Raw genomic sequence first — 23034 nt, forward strand, 5'->3', positions numbered from 1 at the left:
ATGAAATTTAGGTATCTTGTCCACATTTCATTCTCAACATTGTGACAACTAAAATCGACCATACAGAAAGTATACTCTATGGACTTTTACCTCTGCAAACTCTTCAAAATTTCGTGCAATGGTTTACTATATTTAATGCTGCATAATAACTGCGTTGAACATCGAAACAAAATTAAGTCATTTATGGGGGGAAGGTATCAGTCAAGAAGATGTGTAAAAATCTAATTTTTGGGCCAAATAGTTTTTGTGGAATCGATTGATAAAAGTGTCAAAGCAGTCGGAACACGATGTGTCTGCACAGGCGAGCAGTGCAGTGACAAAATCGCGCACAGCACGGAATGCAGGGAGCACGTCTTTGTAGCAGCGAAAGGGTTAATGCGGCCGTGGTGGCTTTACTTCATGAACTGCGCGCTCCCCCCTACACGTAAGCTTGTGAACTATGCTATACCATGGCGCTGCTTCTATTGGCGCGTGCGTCGTGTGCAACTGGCAACGCAGCAATCTCTCGCGTCTGGGCGGGCATGCGCGAGCCGCCAAGATAAAAGAATTGAACTATAGTACCGTGGTACTATCTTTGGAAGGACGTCAAGTGCCTTCTGGATCGGAGTGTGTCGTGGAGTGATGGAGTTCGGTTGGGACGGAGCAGCAGTGAGGTCTAGCAGCGTGAGGATATGCCGGGACTGCTGGCGGTACGCAGGCACTGCTTGTATCGAGGGGCTGCAGTTGCGAGGGCCACAACCTCGTTGTCCACCGGACCCAGGACGTTTGAGTTGAGTGAATATCAACCCAGTAGTGAAACCTCAACTATTGACATCACGCTGTTTGTTCACGCATTGCTGCTCGCAGGCTCGCTGAGACGAAGAGCAATGAGTGGAGTGTTTGGATTTGACGAGATTAGTTAGTCGTCGTCCTTCACTTATTATTATTAATCATTGAATTCCTTGTGTTTATTGGTGAAGGTCAGCCAGTGGTATATCCTGAAGGTTAGCATAGTTTCGCGGAGTGTACGTTTCCTCGCCTTGCCACTGCTGTCCTTCTTGATTGTGGTCTGGATATGTTGTTTCTTTTGGACTACTTTGGTCGAATGGTTCCTTCTGCTTCTGGATGTTCTAAACACCAGACTCTGAAGACTCTGTACTGTCGGCCGGTTATGCCTTGCCTTGGTTAGTCCATCGTTCTATTGGTTATCAGACGATAGGTAGATTTTGCAAGAGTGTTGGTCTGCGTTTAAACTGTCACTAGTTTGAGTTGCCATGCAGTTAAGTGAATACAACACTTGGCTGCGTGTCTCATCGGTTACGAAGTTGAGCGACTTTTCCAGGCCGATCCTTGGAGCTCTGTTTGAGGCCCACTTCTCTCCCGGTTTGATCAGATTGTGATGATTGTTTTTTAAATATGTTTTAATTTTGAGTTATTACTATTGTCACCTTCAGCCGACTAGTAATTTGAATTTCTTGTCAATAAGGCCTTCAGCCATGAATGCAACTCTTAAGAATGTATAGTTAGATATTGTCTCTTAATAGTGAAACTTTGATGATTGTCTTTTTTTTAATATTTTAGTATCTCTTTTGAGAAGTTTAACTGTTTTTAAGAATTTTGCTATCCAGGCCTTCAGCCGTTGAATTGTTTTGGAGCTATTACTATTGGGGCCTTCAGCCATCAAATTGTTTTTGAGTTATTACTATTGGGGCCTTCAGCAGACAAATAATTTTAATTTCTGGTTAATAAGTCCTTCAACTGTGAGTGCAACTTGCTTAAGAACTTTTTATTAGACATTGTGTCTTAATAGACAAATTTGATAATTGTTCCTTATTGTGACCCTCATTTGCAATTGGGACAAATAAAGTGTACGTGATTTTTTTAAAAAAAAAAAAAAAACGAGCAACCATGGTAATTAAGTAAGGCCCTGTTCACACTGAGTCCTGCCTTTCTCAATGTCCCATGTTTCAATATGGATGGCCATCATTTACAGATTGTTATTGAAATGTAGAGACATAATAAGGTACCTTTAAAAGTGGGTTCAGATTACCAGAACTTATTAATGTCACAGAAGGGTTGAGACAAGGATGCAAAATGTCACCCATCCTGGTCAATTTATATTTGCCTCTCCGTTGGTGGAAGAACAGCTGTGGAGGAACAGCAATTATTATTAATTATGTACAGTTATTTTCGTTAAGTTTTTCTTATGATCAAGATTTTCTAGCACAAGATAAATTCGATGTGGAGTTCATGAGACGGCATTTATGTTAGGAATATGATAAATGGGGACTAAAAATGAGTCTGACAAAAACTGAATATGTGGTAGTGAATAGGGTACTACATGTGAAGTTCTCATAAGTTACGGAGCAGTTACGAAACAGGTAGAAAAATTTAAATATCTAAGGCCATATGTTGACAAAATTGGGCTGAGTACTACAGAAACAAAATTCAGAATACAACAAAGAAGAAAAGTAATATGGTATATGAACTCTTTTTGGTGGTAACAACAAGAAAAGAGTGGGTAGGCTAATCGTTAAATCTGTTCTGTTCTGTTCTGACCTTAAAAGAGGAATAACAGCTGTGGAAATGGATTATTTACAAAGGAGTGCCACAATATCAAGAATCGAAAAGAAAACTAATGATGTAAAAGTGTGGTGTGGGATAGCGAACCATCAGCTCGCAGACCCATTTTTCGCAGACAGAAGAATGAACATGCACGAAAATTGCAGCCTCCTAATATACCATGTTCCACGGATGCTAGGAGACGTTCGTTTGCAGACTACGAGAAACTTGTGGTACTAACATGATGGGTCTCCAGCCCATAGTGCACGAAGTTTTATAGCACTTCTTCACAAAATGTTTCAAAATCGTTAGATTGAACACAGAGGACCTGTACCTTGGCCAGCCTCTTCCCTGGATCTGACCCCTGCAGATTTTTTTCTATGTGGAAAGCTGAAAAAGCAGCTATGTGGAAAGCTCGAACGAAGGCAGATGAAACACTGATAGAATTGAAAGAAAATCTCTGAAAGTGGTATGGACACCTTTTGAGAATAGCAGATTTTCGATGGCCAAAGAGAATTTTTGAGAGCACGACGTTCGTGGAATGACCGCATCAGCGGGTTAGTAGAGCATCGCGAGATACGTAAGGAGGAAGCCCTGACTAGAGAGGCTTGGGAGAAGATAACAACAATGCAACAAAATTTTGTCATTCATTTATCTCTGTATTAATTAATCCTGTAATATAATAATAATTGTTATAATTACAATAATAATAATTGTAGTAACAGTAATAATAATAACAATAATCAGTTTGTATAATATCTGAGCGTTTCATTTAAATTTTGATACCTTCTTGCTAACGCTCCATTACTCTGCAGGTTTAGATTTTCTCTATACACAGTGGTTTGCTTACTCTCTGCTTCGTTTCACTGATAAAGTTACTACTCACATCACTCACTATTACGGATAGTATGCCAGACTTGAAAATAATCTTTTCCACTGACACTTTTGCTACTGTTCCAGAATCTTGATTATCGAAGTGTTCCATTGCCAGTGCGTCCTGAAAGGTAACAAAGTGATTATTGCCCTTTTTTGTTTGACTAAGTTGATCCACAATGTCTCTAGCACATTGCTCAGAGACAGGCTCAGGGGCCGTCGTTATTTCCATTGGCATTTTAGTTTTACTGTGTGTAATTTTATTCTTTTAACAGCTTTCGTATTGATGAAGATAGCGTTCTATATAAGTTTTCATGCCTTCTCATACACAATTCTTCTTCAGTCTATCAATAAATGCTCCCTATTAACTAACTGGACATTCATGTAAATGCTTCACGATTACTTTCTTTTCTCCTGGACTCAAACAGTTCCCTCAAAGCTGTGTTCCCTACTACGGCTTGTGTATTGCTCTCATCCTCCCAGCCTGAGTTGCGGGCCCCTCCCATCTACCTTTCTCCAGATGGACCATTGTTGACGCTGCCTGTGACTTAGGAGACAGCTTTTAAATTCCCCCGCCCCATTGTCTTAGCCGTTTTTGTTGTCTTTTCATCTGCTGCATGATTTTGCTTACTGCTTATATAACGCATCTGGTGATCATATTCTTCTAATTTTAACCGAAATTTCGGCTATCACAGCGATTGACCCGAAATTCTACTTGCCCACATTAAGGGTTTGTGATTCATACATACTCTGTATTTCACACCTACCAAATACGGTGAGAAATGTTTAATTGCCCAACATACGGCTAACAAATCTGTCTCTATGGTGCTGTGCGATTATTCTGCTTCATTTAATGTTCTACATGCATGAGTAACAGGTAAATCACTTGGCTTGAACTGTGGCTAACATCAGTTGTAACACTGAACTCTTGGCTAAAATCAGGATGTTGCAATATTGCAAGGATTAATAGTCTTTTCTTCGCCTGTTAAAATACTTCTTCTCTTTCCATTCCAGAATTTTATGCCACCCTTCCTTCAGCAAGTCGCATAAGTGTTTTGAAATTATGCTACACTTGCTTAAAAAATGTTGATAATATCCACCTAATCTCAGAAAAGCTTTTAATTGTGTAGCACTCTTTGGCTGTGGATACTGTTCCACTACCTCCTTGGATCAGGCTTTAAGCCCTCTGCTGTAAGTGAATGCACCAAAAATGTAAATTCCTTCCACAATAATTTGCATTTGTCTACTTTCAATTTCAAATTGTAAGATCTAAGTCCGTAAAAGACCTCCTCAAGCCTTCTATTACGTTCTTCTTACGTGGTGTAGCGAATATAAATGGCGTCCAAGGCGTGAGGCTTTGTTGGCGCTCCCCGCCTCTGTACCAGGTGTAAGACACTACACTTTCCTTGCGCCCCCTCCACACACATAAAGTAATAAACTGTGTGGAATTTACTCTAATAATAATAATATATTTTCGGGAAAATCTTGTTTGTCTTTGAGATCATTAGGTGTCTCTCTGCAAGTGGCGCTCACAGCATGATGGATCCGCTTGCGCCCTTCCTCCCTGTCTCCCTACTATGCTACTGCATCTAGGTAATGAAAATCTTTTGCCCTTGCGATCCTATTAAAACTGAATTTGTTAATTTCAAATTTATTGACGTTTCCCTATAGTGGCTATATAGCAGGGACAAAACACAGGGAGCGAAAGGTTTGTTACAATTTATGCAGAAACTGTACCAGTTAACAGAGTCGAAGGACATGAAACAGCAACACTGTCTGCGCAAGGGGGTGAAACAGGGTTGTAGACGACCCCAAAAATTATTCGGTGTGTACATTGTGCAAGCAGTAAAGGAAACGAAGGAGAAACTTTGAAAGGTAAGAAAGTTCACAGAGAAAAATTCAGAACTTTGATGTTTCCTTGAGTCACAGTAATTCTGCGGGAGACATAAAAGGAACTGTCAGGGTAGTTAAAGGAAGTGGAACGTGTCTTGAAAATAGGCTGTAAGACGAACATAAACAAAAGGAATAATACGATTATGAGAGGACAAGATTGGGAATAAGACAGTGAAAGTAGTAGAAGAGTTTTGTTAATTTTAATACAACGAATAACTCTTGAGAAGGTACTGAAATGAAAAAGGAAAAATAAATTTACGGCGCAATTTGAGTACGAGAGGAGATTAGTTGACGGGACGCATTCTGATTTATCACGGAACCGTCAGTTTGAAAATAAGGGTAAGTTTGGGGGTGGTGGCGGGGGGGGGGGGGTAGAATGGTTCAAATGGCTCTGAGCACTATGGGACTTAACATCTGAGGTCATCAGTCACCTAGAACTTAGAACTACTTAAACCTAAGGACATCACACACATCCATGCCCGAGGCAGGATTCGAACCTGCGACCGTAGCAGCCACACCGGTCGGCTGGGAGGGGGTGGGGGTTAAAAATTTTAGTTGCAGACCTAGGCATGAAGACAGTAAGCAGGTTCTGAGGGCTTTATGTGGCAGTAATTGCGCAGAGACGAAGAGGCTAGCACAGGATAGACTAACATGGAGAGCTGCATCAAACCAGACTTCAAATTTAGGCCCACAGCGACAACAGCAACTATGCAACTATAAACTTATAATTAAACAAAAACAGTATGCGCTTAAAGTACAGGCGTCGTTCAAAGTGACTAAGAAGACTGCCTTAAGCTATTGGATACCCTGTTGTGATTTGATAAAAAATTGGCAGTCATGTAATATTTGCAAAATTTCTTCACAATGTTAAAATTAGAAGTCTTGTTTATCGCCTGAGGCCACTCAACTGCGTTCTCCATTCCTTGATGCTGACCACACACGCTATTATGTTACCATAGAGTATGGCCGAATAATAAATGGAGTAGCTCGCACTGAATAGTTTGAAACACAGACAGTGGGCAGCCGGTGTATCTGAAGAGGACAGCTGTGGAATCTCTCGAAACACCCCGTAAAATTACGAGATTAGTTCGGCAGCGAACTCAAAAATATGTTTCCCCAGATTCGCTTTAATAGTTTGTTACATAAAACATGTGTTCTAATAATAGAACTCTCTGATGTATCCAATAGGTTCATAGATACTTCACGGAAAAATGTCCCGTCATTTTCTCATGTGCCAATTTATAGGTTTTGCTGAATTTGTTACTAGCGAAACAAAAGTGATTCTGGAAAAAATGTCAGTAAAACTATTTACTCATTTGACGACAATTAATCGACAAAGTTCTCTTCGATGCACGACTCCAACTTTAAATGATCCAAAGGAAGTCAAAAACTGTTCCTAATATGCACAGCAATTATTATTTCTTATGTTCTGTCTGCGATGGAGAGCATTTATTGTCCCGTTGAAAGAACTGGGCCTCTTAATCGTAGTGATTAATGGCCTCCAGTCTATTACTCCCGATCACATATTGCACTTCTGTTTTAAAAGATGGTCTACTGTGTACATAGATACTCCATAAAGTGGGGAACCTGAACGTTGATAAATTTATGCTTGCAACGTAATCACAGATAGTTTCACGTACGGCTCAAGATTTGTGTGCGTGTTACTAGCGGAAACAGTTTGAATGCAGACTCCGTTCATCGGCAACGTTCCTGCCCGTTCTTCAGACTCTGGCATCTGGTCTGTTGGCTTTAGTCGAACTAGACGAGCTACAACTGGCGTTGAAAGAAGAAAGGTATAGCATAGTTCAACAATTCCAACTCTTGTGTCAGGAGCATCTGTTCAGAGCCAAACTGGAATCTTAGAATGCATCGATTCTTCGCGCTGTAATATTGTTGAGTCTCATCAAGCGCAAGAGCAATTGCTACGAGAAAGACGTTGTGCATCACAGAGAGCTTCACTACCGAAATTACAAGGGTGTAAAAGAACCTACGTTCTGACCAGAGTCAAGAACGTATTACTTCCTCCCACATGTATCGTCACTAATGGAATAGGAAAGAAATGGTAAGACAGTGTTGCGGTAACCTCTTATAAAGACAGTAATGTGGCTTACAGAGTACAGATGTAGTCGCGCAGTTAGAATTCTCTTGCCCTCACCTTTTCTCGTCATTAATCTTTTTACGTATCTGATGTGGCATACAATGACTTCCTCCACTGTGCCACCTTCTTCATCTCAGAGCAGTACATCCAATCTCTTCAGTTATTTGTTGGATACATTCCAAATGGTTGAAATGGCTCTGAGAACTATGGGACTTAACATCTGAGGTCATCAGTCCCCTAGAACTTAGAACTACTTAAACCTAAGGACATCACACACATCCATGCCCGAGGCAGGATTCGAACCTGCGACCGTAGCGGTCGGGCAGAGGATACATTCCAGTCTCTCTGTGTTCTCCTACAGCATTTGCTCTCTGTGCTCCATGTAACACCGTGGCAAATGTTCGAGATACCTCTCCATCAGTGGCCAATTTCGCCGACTCCTAGCACCAGTAGACCAAGGCGAGAGAAAAGCTGGACCTCATACAGCCAGCGTAACCACCCTGGGAGCAGGCTGGCAGATGCCCTTGGTTCGTTTAAGAATAAACACATTGCAAAGAATCTGAAGGCCAAAGAGAAACCTGCCGTTAATTGTGGCCCCTGCAGGTACCATGATAAGATGTACACAGGCAAGCACCTGGAATGCGCATCTCCAGGCTTGGAAATTCTGGCTGGCAGCAGCCGTTTTCACCTGCCTTCAGACACTTGCCGATAGCTGATAGGCTCCAGCAGGCAAAGAAACAGAGCAAAGGCACAAGGGCCAAGAATTCGCACAGGGAGGCGTGTGGAACTATGTAATTGAGGAAGATGTCAGCCTGCTTAAAAATCTATGCCGGACAGAAAGAAGGTGGCTAGTAAATCACGAACGCTAGCAGATTCTTAGATGAAGCAAAACATCAGGTTGTGCAGACCTTACGCAAACACCTCTTGAGTGGCTAATTTCAGAGCAACTAAGGAATATGGAAAAACACCCAAAAATATACAAAATTCGCTGGGAAGAGCCTCGACGGTGAACGTGTAGAAAGAACACCAGTTACCGCGTCACAAATTAGCCCCAGCAAGACAAAAAATTCCCGTCCTGCACTGGGAGGCGTGGTCATGATGTGGTAAGCAGTCACTGGATGGTATTTAAAATTTAATTTGCCGACGATAATGTCGAGCGGAGGATAAACTGGAGGAGCTAAGTAGAGCAATGAGAGGTGAAGACACAATCGGTAAGACAGTGCAAAGCAAGACTAAATGGAGGCTCTTCTACCCAACACGTATTTAGTCTGCTCAATTTGATTCTGATCTTTACTCCCATCCTAATGTTCATGGTCATTTTGTGACATGCAGTTCTTTCTCGATGTTAAACTGGCGGATAGATCCTCGTGGTCCTGTGGTTGATAATGAAGCTGTCGACTGAGCAATACAATTTTCTTGCTTAACGCACGTCAATGGTACCAAGCAGAGTCTAACTCTGGGCCTCGGGACACTGGTCTGGAAAGCCAACTCGCCACTACAGGGTTCCGAGGCGACATGCTGTACCGACCCAGCGTCTGTCGCCGTCATCACGATAAATGACTAAGTAGAATGGTGAGATTATTAAATTCCCCACCCTGCTAACTCTAATAACTGAGTAGTGTCCACGTCCGATCAAATTGACCCTAAGATTTCTAATAAACGCAAATGTTTCATGTTTTAATCCTGTAAGCACTCGTGGTATAGGAATAGCGTCTTTCATCAGTAATCTAAACGTCCCCGGTCCAGGGTTCAAAACCTGCCACTATGATAATTTTGATTAATAATCAGCACTGGTGGCCGAAGACTTCCAGCATAAGAAATCGCCATCATTCTGCCAACGGTCTCGTCAAAGAGGACGCAGGAGCAGACAGAGGTTCAGGGCCCTCTCTTTTCCTTGAGGTGGGAAACTACCTCTAAAGGCAGAAGAATCAGCAATTATCAACGGCATGAGGATGCAGAGGGCAATGGAAACCACTGCATTATAGACAAATAACGTCTATCCACAGGACATGTGCCTGTAATTGAAAGTGTCATGATGATCTCTCCATTGGCAAAAGATTCTGGAATAGTTTCCCCATTCGAATCTCTGGGATGGGACTGCCAATGACGAGATGACCATTAGAAAAACAATGAATAACCAACGAAAAGATAACGTCCTACGAGACGGGGCAAGGAATGTCAGAAGCTTGAACGTGGTAGGGAAGCTAAAAAATCTGAAAAGGAAATGCAACGGCTTAATCTATCCGGAATCGACAGCGTGGTACCGAATTGTCTGTTCCATACTTCTGTCATCACGACAGCTGGAGCGTAATATACTTCACGGAACTTGCCGAGGCACAAGAAATAGATTGAGAACTTTTCAACTGTCTCAACGATCCAGCGGCAAGCTAATGTTGGTAGACGTACCAAGTTCCGAGCCCAAGCCTTATTGCGATCTCTCGACTGGGAAACAAAGACCATTATTTGCGGCAGGGTCTCGTAAACCAACTTTCGACAAATTACACAATTTAAATCCTCTTGGTGTCAGGGCAACAGTTCGCCTTGTCTCGCACCTATTTGTACCGCCAGGAGTGCAAAAAGACTGCAGAGAATGGACATGTACTTGAATGAAATGTCAACAGAGCGAGATTCATCGTCACGTTCACGCCCGCCTGGGAACTTTACGGTTATCTACGCGAGATTAGCACACGTCCACATCGACGTCGTATGCCCACTGCCTCCTTCCAACTGACAGAGATACATTCTAACAATGATTGATCGGCTGACACGCTAGCTCTAGGCGACTCCGATAGACAACGAAACAGCAGAATCAATAGCTTCTGAGCTTTCCTCAAGCTGGATTCCTCACTTTGGCCACCCACTACACGTGACGATAGATGGCGGTCGCCAGTTCTAGTCGGAACTATTCTCTCAATCAGCCATGTTCTGCGGCACAGTACACCATTGGACTACTAGTTACATCCGGCCAATATCCAGCTGGTATCGCACACTCAAGGAGGAGATCATGCGCCATGGATCAGACAAAACTACTGCGTTACCGATGTTTTTACTGAGTCACCAGATGGCGTGCGAACGCAACATAGACCCTTCACCCGCAGAACTAGTGTACGGCGAAACACTGCTCCTTCCTGAAGAATTCGTCGAAGCACCACGCTTGGTCAGGATCACAACGACTTTATAGCTGAGCTAAGGAAACATCTTGCTCGACTTAGCCCTCTCCAAGTTTGGAGACATGGCATTCCTGCTACCTAAGTTCATCGTGATTCTTGTAGTTACGCCGAGTTCATCGTGATTTAGGGTCCTGCGCTCATAAAATGCTCCGAACGGACGCCATCAGACCTACGCTACTACCGCCATACACTGGCCCGCACTAGGACTTGCAACAAAGAGAACACACCTCTGAAATACTGCTAAATGGAAACCGTCTACAGGGCCAATTAATACAATGAAACCAGCTTATGATCCACACGAGGACGCTACTCACAACCGCCCAGGACCGCAGCTTTCTGTTCAAGCACCAGCTCTGCCTACCTCTGTCGCAGAACCGCTTCCAGCTGTTGCACACCCGCCTCCTGTTGACGCAGTACCACCATTACCTCGCTCAAAGCGATCGGGACGGCGTGTGAGCTTCCCTACGCGTTACCTGGACCGGGGCTGCTGTAGCGACTAAGTTCACCTTCCGTCAGTGCAGTGTCACGTGTATTGTGCGCGAGCGTGGCTTCGTTTACGTCTGACAAGGGGAGGCCGCCAACTGTGAAATTCAGATTCGATTCATACTGCGCATAATAAAAGCTCATGGCCAGAGGTGTAATGTGGGAAAGCACCAAGATGCACTTCTCAGCCGTTGTCGAGAAAATCGACAGTTAAAAGAAACCGTTGCGGTGAAATACTCTCGACGATTTGTAATTTTCTACAGCGTCGTGGCGCAGCGGTAAGCGCTCGGGTTCGTAATCCCAAAGTCGCCGGATCGAATCTCGCGCCATGCAATTTTTTTATTATTAGTTTTGTGTAATTCAAATATATATATATATATATATATATATATATATATATATATATATATATACATAAAGTATTAATGAATTGCTTATGCATGTTGGTGAAGACGGATCGCTCTCCAATTGTACCGCCTCCATTTTTCCGTTTTTTTTTTTTTTTAACAGGGTGTACCAAAGCTCTCCCGTCCGCACTGATTTTCGACAATGTTTTAAGTTGCGCTAGGGACCGCATCTACCTTCTTTCGAAGTTAGCAGCCAACTACACTGTTATGCGGCGGCTCGTTTCGGCCCATTCAACATCTGTCATTCAAGTGTAACGAGCGAGTAACGGAGTTTATATTTCATACCTGCCACCGCAAATTTGTGTTCGTGGGGTCTCTATTCTAATTCGAACGTTTGACTTACGCTATACGTATTCGTTTCGGAATATCGTTTCTACGTCTTCCGTTAACTATGCGTGGTTAACATTATGAAGACAATTAATAACATTTGTGAAATACAACTTTGTTTGCGGAAAACATAATGATGTTCGAAGTCGCCAGTTTTTCCACGACAAACGACTTTCAACAACTTATTATATGCATAATTGTTGCAACTGATTGCCGGGAATTATATATATATATATATATATATATATATATATATATATATATATATTTGAATTATAAAAAACAAATACTAAAAAAAAAGGTTACATAGCGCGAGATTCGATCCGGCGACCTTTTTTTTTATTCACTAGAAACAGTAACAAAAATGGCTACAATGAAATGACATAAATAAGGTGACAGATAATTGCAGTCATGAATTACAGAATTCAAAAAATGAGTCTTTAGTAGTACCACAATTTAGCACCTTCACTGTCACCTTCAACTGGTGGCAGTTCAGCATGCACATTTTCTTCTTCTGCAGCCGGTTCCTCATCATCATTTCCCAGACCCAAATTAATCATTCAGTAAATCCTTGATATGTGTTCTTTCCAGGGTAAATTACATGGACAGAAGAGAAGTCCCGAACAGCGACATCGCAAAATATTTCGCTGCCTTGTTATTTTTGTCAGTTCCAACCTTCTAAACGCATCTATAGGGAGTTCAAGATCTTCCTTTATATCAGACACCAGATGTTTCTCGCCATATTCTTGTATCTGCTGTACTGCTGATTTATTTTTCATGTGTGACTTGCAGGTGAGGTTAGGGTCGGGAACGTGACCCAATCCATTCCCTCTCTACTAGGAATCCAGTTCCTAACCTATACCCATTCGGTTGAAGACAATTCGGAGCATGTTATCATATTTCTTATTGTGATTCTGATATTTGAGTATTTTCTCGAATTCATTTTCCATATACATCTTGTATTCAATATGTTCATCGCTCCCAATATTGTTAAAAACCTAACTTGTATATTTGCCCATTAACCAAATCACTGCGTTATTTTTTTCCTGAGGGTAGTAACTTTCCTCTGGTCTGAAGAAAATGTTAGTAGGTACATTGTTTGCTGAAGTTCTTGTTATTTGAGCAATTTTCTCCCTGGTCCACCTCCAGTTGATAATCCTATCTCCACAAGTGTAACGATGAGGCACACTATCAACGAGGTTGCATTTGCTGCAGAGGTTTGTGTCACTTAAACCGACGGCAAAGAGGCGCTCATTAGTGCTGATGATGTTATTGACTACCTTGTACCACGCTGTTCTCACGTCAGACGAAAGAACATCACTACTGATGTTTTTCCAGACCACATTCCATGCTATTCCAGCATATTTGGTTTCTATGTTATTTTTCCTTTCATGTTTCCGTCTTTCAGCTAAAATCGCCTTTGCTGTAACGTTTATGGAGTTTAAAATCTTTTTGCTGAGATAACTTAGTTCAAGATAATACTCCCTAATGTGTTTCAGCTTAAAACTTATTTTTTGTATATTTATCGGCGGCTGTACACTTTCTGGCCTGACAATATCGTACAGTTTTCCAGAGCATTTACCGCTGCGCCACGACGCTGTAGAGAATTATTAATCGTAGAGAGTGTTTCACCACAACGGTTTCTTTTAAGTGTCGATTTTCTAGTCAACGGCTGAGAAGTGCATCTTGGTGCTTTGCCACATTACACCTCTGGCCATGAGTTTTTATTACGTGCAGTATGAATCGAATCTGAATTTCGCAATTGGCGGCCTCTCCTTGTGAGCTGTCAGTTGGTTTTCCGAGAAAGCCGCCAGGAGCGCTGCAGTCGCAACGGAGCGTACATATTGTTCTGAGAAATAATAGATCTTTTATTTTTCCATTTATTGAATTTCAATTCCCCCCGAAGGGGGCGGGCTGGCAGCAGCGTAGTACGCCGCTCTTCAGCCGACAGATTTTGTGACAAAGAGCAAGAGAACAAATAAGAAAAACAACAGGCGATAAAATCGGAAACTTAGAGAGTAACAAGGCGAAAAGAAATCGTGGAACTTAAAACAACAACACAGGGATGATGACGCTAATAAAAATACATACGAAGTAGACAGGGAAAACAATAGACAATTAAAAAACACGGCGACAGTCTGGATTCTGTTCGCAAAGGAAATAAAATTCACACCGAGCGACAGCATGGTGTCTGTTCGCAACACGAGAAAGACAAACAACACTGAATAGTCACTGGAACACTGCACTAAACAGTTGGCAAATGTGACACCACAGTCGAGAGCAGGTGAGGGGAAACTGGACAGAAGATGGGAAAACGAAAAAGGGGGGGAAAGGAGAGTAAAAGCGAAGGGGGGAGCCGGGAAAGGAGCTGAAGGAGGATGAGGACCCATAAGAGGGGTGGGGGGCAGACGCGACAGGGAGTGGGGTAGGCAGAGGAGGGGAATACAAAAGGACTAGGGGGGGAGAAGGGAGGTAGGGAGAGGTTTAGTGGGGGGAAGAACAGGACAGAAGTGGGGGGGGAGAGGGAGCCCAGGGAAAGGACAGAGGAAAGGAGGGGGATGGAGGATCAGAGTTGATAGGAAGGATAAATGGAGGGAGAGAGGGCAAATAATAGATCTGTTGTGATTTCCTAGTCAATTATTACTTTCTTGTAGTTACGCCGAGTTAAAGTAACGTTCTTCTCGGAGATACATTTATCGATGTAAGATTGTGTATTTATCCGTTCTGTATTGGTTAATTCTTGTGCGCCGCCTCATTCCCTCGGCGGACGCAAATAAAGTTTAGTTCTGTAAGTCCACAGTAATTTCTTGTGCTTCAGGCTAGTAAGAAACCGGTCGTTATTGTATGTCAGTAGCTGCCGAAGACAGATGACTAGAAAAAGTATATTCACTACTGTCCTTTAGCAGTTCTTTCTGTGTATGGTCCAAGTTCCATCAAGCTATGTTTCTTGGTAGTGGCACATCTCGCGAAACTCACTTCCGTCCTTAAGTTCTGAATACTAGTGTTCATAGTATAACTGAGTATAGCAATAGTACATGCGCACTGTAAGGAGACTTTCGGCGAGGTAAGAGATGAGTATGAGTGCATTGATTGATTTCGAGTTGCCTTGGCTGGTACCGATTTCTTTTCGATCGCTACCAGTTTTAGACAGGTGACAGCACTATGTTTAGTGAGTCTACCATAGCAATAAATGAGATGAGTAAAGCATCGTTGGTTAAGTCAGCGTGTCACTTGTGCTCTTGTAGGTGTACATGCACTGAACAGTGTTGCCGGTTAGTCCACGTCTGCAGCGGTCAGAAATCAGTTGAGTACCATCGACAGCATTTGATTTCTATCAAGTCAAGTAGCCACATTAGCCACCGAGAGTCTTCTTAAGAGTGTGCATATGTTACGTCTACATCAAACAAGTTACACCTTGGAATAATATGTGGAATGTACGGCCTATAGTACATTCCACAGTTTGATTTAACCACGCACGGATTATGGAATTTTGTTGTCCAAACTGTCGGAGTACAAAATGAAGGTTGAAGAATCAATAATAGTGATCGGCGTGGTCCTTTTTCACATTTTCTTTGTTGTCTCTTAAAACGACGAGTTGAAAAACATGGAGCGCCTCACCAAAGGGCGAAACATCCGCTTTGTAGATGGCTGCCTTATTTTAAAATTTCCGACTTTTGAGCAGAGAAGATAGTGTTTGCCGTGTCATAAAATGAAACTTTTGCTGATTAAACTCACCTCTCCTACATTCGTATTTTACGCAATTTCTGGCCCATTAGACAAGTCCGAGCCTCGTTGTTAGCTATCAATTCTCTGGGATATAATAAGTTTTCTGTGTCTCCTGAAATTCAGTTCTTGTGACATGACACATATCCAAACTCACCAACTCTGTTATATAAAAGTAGTAATACTAGTCTTGTATCCGCCTCGCGCCACCTTCTTTTAATAAATTCCTCGTAGGCCCGTAGACTAAATCTAATCACTAAAAATTTTGCGCCGCGCGTGATTAGCCGAGCTGTCTCGGACGCTGCAGTCATGGACTGTGTGGCTGATCCCGGCGGAGGTTCGAGTCCTCCCTCGGGCATGGGTGTGTGTGTTTGTTCTTAGGATAATTTAGGTTAAGTAGTGTGTAAGCTTAGGGACTGATGACCTTAGCAGTTAAGTCCCATAAGATTTCACACACATTTGAACTTTTTTTTTTTAAATCTTGCACATACTGTTTTTACCTTCGTAGGATTTCAGAAAGTAAGTTACACATGTCACCCAGCGCTGTCAAAGGCCAGTGTGCAATAAGACTGGCGCACTAATAAATGAGCGTTCCTGTCTCGGCTATCTTGACAGAGTTCTGCAGCGGTGTATCACAGTGTGGGAGTGGAATGGTGCCGTAACTGGAAACGAACTCCAAGGACACACAGAACAGAATGTTTCTTCCGGGAAAAAATTCTGAATTGCACACAGAGTAACCGTGATAGTCTGCAGAATATGGATGAGAGACAACGTCTCGTCCAGCCATAGTGACATGGTAAAATTAAGGTGGTCAAAGTGGCACATATGTGGGCGATGCTGATCGGGAAGGAAGGAAGATCTTCTACATTTGATTTCCATTTTTTCGGCAATCTGAAAGAACACCTTTGTCAAAGACTTTTTTGCCGCGATGAGGACGTTCACGCAGCGGCTCCGTAACCAAGGAGCGGATTTTCGTCGTCGAGGAACTGAGCAACTGGTAGAACATTCCGACCGTTGCTTACAGAGATCTGGTGAATACGTTCAAAAACAGTGCCCTGTACATATGTCCGAAGTGTAGAGAAGCAGCAAAAGCCAATTTTCATGTGTGACTTTCTTCCTGAAGTCCTCCCTTAGGAGAGGCCTCGAAAAATGCATCAATATTTTCCTTTGAAACACTATGGTTTTCACTATAGGCCGAGAACATTTTATTTTGACCTTGTGAATACAGAAGTAAATGATGCTATATATGGCAGTCACACATCCTGACCACTCATGCAGAATGTTGGACAGTTGAAATATACGGCGCATGAATAATTAGAGACAAATACCGACTGCGTATTTGATATATATTTCATGAAGCGGTTTGAGGGTTAAATTTCGTCATTACTAAGCAAATTATATATTCTAAACAACTGGAGTACAAACAGTGCGTTTGAGCTGACATTATTGGAACTCGTAAATAAACTGCCAAACATTGCATCAGAAGTGTAATCGCCACACAAAACCAAGCAAAAAACAAGCAGAGCGTTGATCAAGTGATTGAACTAATAATGTATCAGTAGCTTAATATCGAATTTTTAAGTGATGTAATCAGAACATTAGTAGTAAGAACGTAGAACAAAGACTCCGTTAGATCCAGAAAATAATTACCAGTTTATGCAGTAAGTTGCAGGGAACAATTGAACTTGCAGTATTAACGACAAGTTTCGTGTTTAAGGTCATTATTAAATCATCCTAAAAAACAGAATCCAGATAGAAAGTACTTTCTAGATTACAAAACTGTGGCACAGTAATTCTAAGGTGAGACATTTCCCTACTCTGTTTTAGAAGCAACTATAAAAATATCATTTAGTCAGCGTAACTTCGTAGTATTCCCTGTTGGTAGCAGACGTGCGCCAAGGAAATGAATTTGAATGAAGCTCACTGCAAAATTATGGAATCAACGCCTTCATACAAGGGTAACTCCCCAGACCACTGCAAAACACATTCCTTAGAGTACTTCGTACAAATATTACTCACTTTCTGTTCTTTAAAACATTGCTGGAGAAAATCAGTAGTCACAATGTGATATTTCAAATTAGACAGTCCGTATGACGATAGTTGACTATTGTTATTTAGCAATTCGTGCTCTAGACGCGGCCGTTGTCCATAAATATGGTTGAAGGGCTCAAGATAATCACGCCATGATCTAAACCAATCACATTCTAACAAACATGCCTTGCGCTGCAGATTGTTTGTTAACCAATTTCGCTGTTTCATCATGGGAAAAACTATCAGCATTTCTCTGAACGCTGGAAACGACACATGCGTTACCCAGTTATTTTCAAATAATGTCTCTAGAAATTAACCGAAAAGCCGTTCTTGAGAAAAGAAAAACGTTCTCAATTTTCGAAATATTCATAAGCAAGTTTACATATTATCTTAGCAGAGTAGAGAGCAATTTGGCTGAAAGGGTAAACTGAGGGGCCTCTACGCAGAAATATCTGTTGATGCGATAGAAGAAGAAATAGGTGCAGTTTGAAAGACTTGCGGATTCCAGTAATTTGGTCAGAGTCTGACAGAGCTTTTGAAGTCTTGCAATCAAACAAGGTAGAAGGAAGAGATAACATTCATTTGGAAAATCTAAAATCATTGGCTTAAAGGTCACTTAAAGGGTTATTCAACTTAACGTGTAAAATTTTTGAGACTGGGGACGTACTATAATTCTTTGGAAAGCATATCATCCACAGAAACGCGAAGAGATCAAAGACAGGTAAATTCGAGAACTATTACACATTCTGCTTGACAGCTCATTTATCCATTCCTGACAACAATAATATACCGAAAAAAATGAAAAGAAAATTTAGGATCTATTCATTTTTGATAATCTTGGCTTAAGGAAATATAAGGGCATTGAAAGTCTAACGTTTCGCTTGATAACGACGTGATAAGATTTAAGAAAAATCGCGGCAGCTTCTTAGTATTTGTCGACCTATAAAAATGTTATACAAATTGTTCAGCAACCTAAAATGAGGCATGAAGTCTTACATTCTCAGAAACAAAATCTATAATGTAGGGAAAGACAGGTAATACAATATTTGCAGAAAACAAGAGGTAAAAGTATAAATGAAAGACCGCGAGGGAAGTGCTCGGATTTAAAACGGGTATACGGTAAGGATTTAATCTTGCTGCACGACCATTCAACCTGTACACCGGAGGCGAAGTGAAGCATATAAAAGAAAGTTTCAGAATTGTGACAGAAACTAACTTCAGTGACAGTGAGAAATTAACCGACCATCTGAATTGAGAAAACTGCCTGATGAGCACGGATCATGGACTGCGAGTAAACCTAAGAGAAGTAGTAAGGGGTATCAGATATAATGAGAGTTGGGAACCACGTAGTGGACGAAGTGAAGCAATTCTCCTAACTTGCAACAAAATCTCGTATGCGGTCAGTGCCTGTTGCTACAGTTGGGAGACGGGGGTAAATGGCCTACAACTGAATAGGAGACGGAAAGATAGGTTGGCTGAGCTTATTTAAGAACATGTAAGGTGGGTGGGGGGCTCCATCACACGAAGCAAGATCCCTGTGGTTGCTGGTGTCTTTTTTATACCAAAATCAGACTTTAGGCAACCTGTTTTGAAAGAAATCAAAGTAATGGAGGAGCTCCACAACAAAATGCTTAAGAACGTACAGAAAAGTAGCTTAATTCATCAGAATATCAGAGGACTGAGTAATAAGGTAGAAGAGCTTCATGTCTGTTTGGATAATTCAGAGATCTCTGGAAAAATAGGCATCATGTGCCTATCTGAGCACCACGTGACCATAGGGTTACATACAAAAGACTGCACTTTAGCATCTTACTCATGCAGTACTAATTTGGGAATAGAAGGAGTTTTTACATATATCAATAGAGAATACAAGTTCAAAATCACTGAGAGAAGTAGATTCTCTAGTGAAAAGGGTATAGATTGTGTGCCTCTAAATTAATACTAAAAAATTGCTCGCTTGTAACTGCAACGATATGTCGATCCGCACTGGGAACTTTTGAGCTCTTTGCAAGGAATTTGAACATCTCACTATGCTATCCATCAGACAGCAGTAAGCATTTACTAGTCCGTAGTAACTTCAATGTAGTTTTCTCTATAGGATTCATATAGGAAAATTGATCTGCAAACCTTATATGCATCTTTAAAATTTTATCTGAGTAATTAACTTTCCACCATGGGTGGATAAGGACAGTAGGTCCCTTTGATGAAGTTCAAAGTTGGAAAGTAACTGTATACCTAGTAACAAATTCCCTCTACGGTCTTGATGCACAGTTTGTTAGAATAAATAAGATTTGTGCGTCACAGTACTGATACTTCCCACTAGAAATCGGTTAGTGACGCCAGTTAATAACGCCAGAATTTTTTTTTTTTTTTACGAGTAACTTAAAAGAGAACACGTGGGATGAAATTTATAATGAACCAAATGCGGTCATAAAACTTCATCTCTTCGGTGATAATGAAATCATTATTTGAAAGACGCTTTCCACATAAGCTAATCAGAAAGAACAGTGAACAACCACGTGGAAAACATAAATTACTAAATGGATTAAAGTATCTTGTAAAAGGAAGAGGGAAAAGTATTTGAGAACAAATAGAGATCCTGCAATAATTAATTGCAAACTACAAAAGCTTTTCAAAATTACCAAAATAACCAAAAAAATAAAGAAGCGTGCATGTAATGTCAGGAACCAGATATTTAGACAACAGACTTAAGACTATATGGAATGCAGTGAAACGAGAGACAGGACAACATCGCTATTGAACTGAACAGAATGGAAGGGCGATAAATGTTGAGTCACAGGTGCAAATATATTTAATAATCAGTTCCCAATTATACTAGAGAGAACAGGGGCAAATAGTTCAACAAAAAAATCTCAGCAGTATGTTGAACTCAAAAAATTCTGTCATATGAATGTATCACGAACTACTCCTTCCGTAATTAATAAAAATATACATTCTCTCAAAAACAAAAGCTTATCTGTTTTCGGTGGCGTTTCCAATAGAGCAATAAAGATATTTTCCCTTATCATGTATGCACAGTCTTATTTGAAATATGTCATTCATCATCACTACAAGGCATTTTTCCAGACAGACTGAAATAACCGTTGTTACGCCTTTCTTTAAGAAAGGTGATGAGACTGAGACGTCAGTAACTTCAGGGCTGTTTACAAAATTTTTGAGAACGTCATGTATTGTAGAATAGCATCTCACCTGTGCGACCACAATGTCCTCAGCAAACACGGTTCGTTTCTATAAGAGTTGCTCTATTGAGAGTGCTTTTTACATGTTCACTAACTAAATTTTACTAGCATTGAATAATACAACAGTGCTGGTTGGCATTTTCTGTGAACTTGCTAAGGCATTTCACTATGAGTCGCAGTATTCTCCTAGATAAATTTAACTTTTATGGGATTGATGGCTTAGCGAAACAATGGTAATATCATGTCTAGTCAAATGAATGCAGAAAGTTTTACTTAATAATGCAGCCAATATAGTCCAGGGGCGTAATTCTGACCGCAGAGAAATCACATATGGAGTGCCCTAAGGCTCAATATTTGGTCCACTATTGTTCCTCATGCGTGAAAACGATTTTAGCAACGTCTGGACTTACTGTCATTGCAGAACTCAGGGAGAGACAAATCAATGAGTTGACACACTTTGCATATTTTCATTCAGTAATATCGAATGGAATAATGTTCTCGAGTAGCTCATCTTTAAAAAAGATAGTATTCGTTGTTCAATAATGTGCTGTAAGAAAAATATATAGTTCTCCCATCATCTCGTAGACATCTGTTTAAAGAGAAGGGCATTTTGACTATTGCTTCTCAGTATATTTATTCCAAATTAAGTTTGTTGTAAATAATGCAATACAGTTCAAAAGAAACAATAATGTACATAATTATAATACCAGAAGGAAAAATGACATCCGTTTCTCCATATTAAGGTTACATTTAGCACGAAAATGGACCACGAATTCCTCTCCTGTGGAAACGTTTTCATCTCGGAGTAGCATCTGCAGCCTAGGTCCTCAATTACTTGCTGAATGTATAGCAGTCTGCGTCTCCCTCTACGGTTTCCGCTCTCTACGGCTACCTCTAATACCATCAAAGTAATTTCGTGATGTTATAACAAATCTCCATCTCATCTGTCCCTTCTTCTTGTCAGTGTTCTCCATAGATTCCTTTTCTCGCCGATTCTGCGCAGGACCTCCTCATTCCTTACCTTATCAGTCCACCCAATTTTCATAAGTATTCTGTTGCAACATCTTAAATGCTTCGATTCTCTTCCTTTCCGGTTTCCCACAGACCATGTTTCACTACCATACTCAAAACGTACATCCTCAGAAATTTCTTTCTGAAAAGAAGGCTTCTTTGATACTAATAATACTAGTAGTGTTCTCTTGGCAAGGACTGCACTTTTAGTCAGTGACAGTCTGCTTTTTAGGTCCTCCATCTTCTATCTGTCGTGGTGAAATTGCTGCCTATGTAGGAGAATTCCTTAACTTGACCTACTTCGAGATCATAAAACCTGACGTTAAGTTCCTCGCTGTTCTCATTTCTGCTACCTCTTATTGCTTTCCGCTTTCTTCCATTTTCTCTTAATCCATATTATCTACTCATTAGACAGTTCATTTCATTCAGCAAATCCTGCAGTTCTTCTTCCCTTTCACTGAGGATAGCAATGTCATCAGTGAACGTTATCGTTGATATCCTTTCACTTTGAATTTTAATTCAACTCTTAAACCTTTCTTTTATCTCCGTCATTGCCTCTTCTACGTATAGATTGAACAGTAGGGGTGAGAGACTACATCCCTATATTACACCCTTTCTAACCCGCGCACGTCGTTCTTGCCCTTGCACTCTGTTTCTCTTGGTTCCTGTACATATCGTATACTAATCACCTTTCCTTAGCCATTACCCCTATTTTTCTCAGAACATTTTTCGCCATATAGCATTGTCCAACGCTTTTTCCAATATGACTACCGCTACGAACGCGACTAGATGTTCCTTCAGCCTTGTTTCCATTGCCAGTCGCAATGTCAGAACTGCTGCTCTGGTGTCTTTAGCTTCCCTAAAGCGAAACTGATGGTCATCTAAAAGATCCTCAACTTTCTTTTCCATTCTGTATATTATTCTTGTCAGGAGCTCGGATGCACAATCCGTTAAGCCGGTTGTGCGACAATTACCGCACTGAAATGATGATTAAATCAAGACCCTAAGCTGTCGACAGGCGTTGATATAAATCAACGGGACAGTTGAAAATGTGTGCCCAGACCGGGACCCGAACCCGGGATCTCCTGCATACATGTCAGACGCTCTACCCATCTGAGCCACCGAGGGTACAGAGGATAGTGCAACTGCAAGGATTAGTTCCTTGCACGCTCCCTGTGAGACCCACATTCCCAGATGCCATCTTCATATATATTATCGTACTTGTCGGATTTTCCAATCTCCAGAATTGTGTAGACGAGTTTCTTCGGAAACTGGTG

This window comes from Schistocerca piceifrons, chromosome 2, assembly GCF_021461385.2.
Source record: "Schistocerca piceifrons isolate TAMUIC-IGC-003096 chromosome 2, iqSchPice1.1, whole genome shotgun sequence".
Lineage (NCBI taxonomy): Eukaryota > Metazoa > Arthropoda > Insecta > Orthoptera > Acrididae > Schistocerca > Schistocerca piceifrons.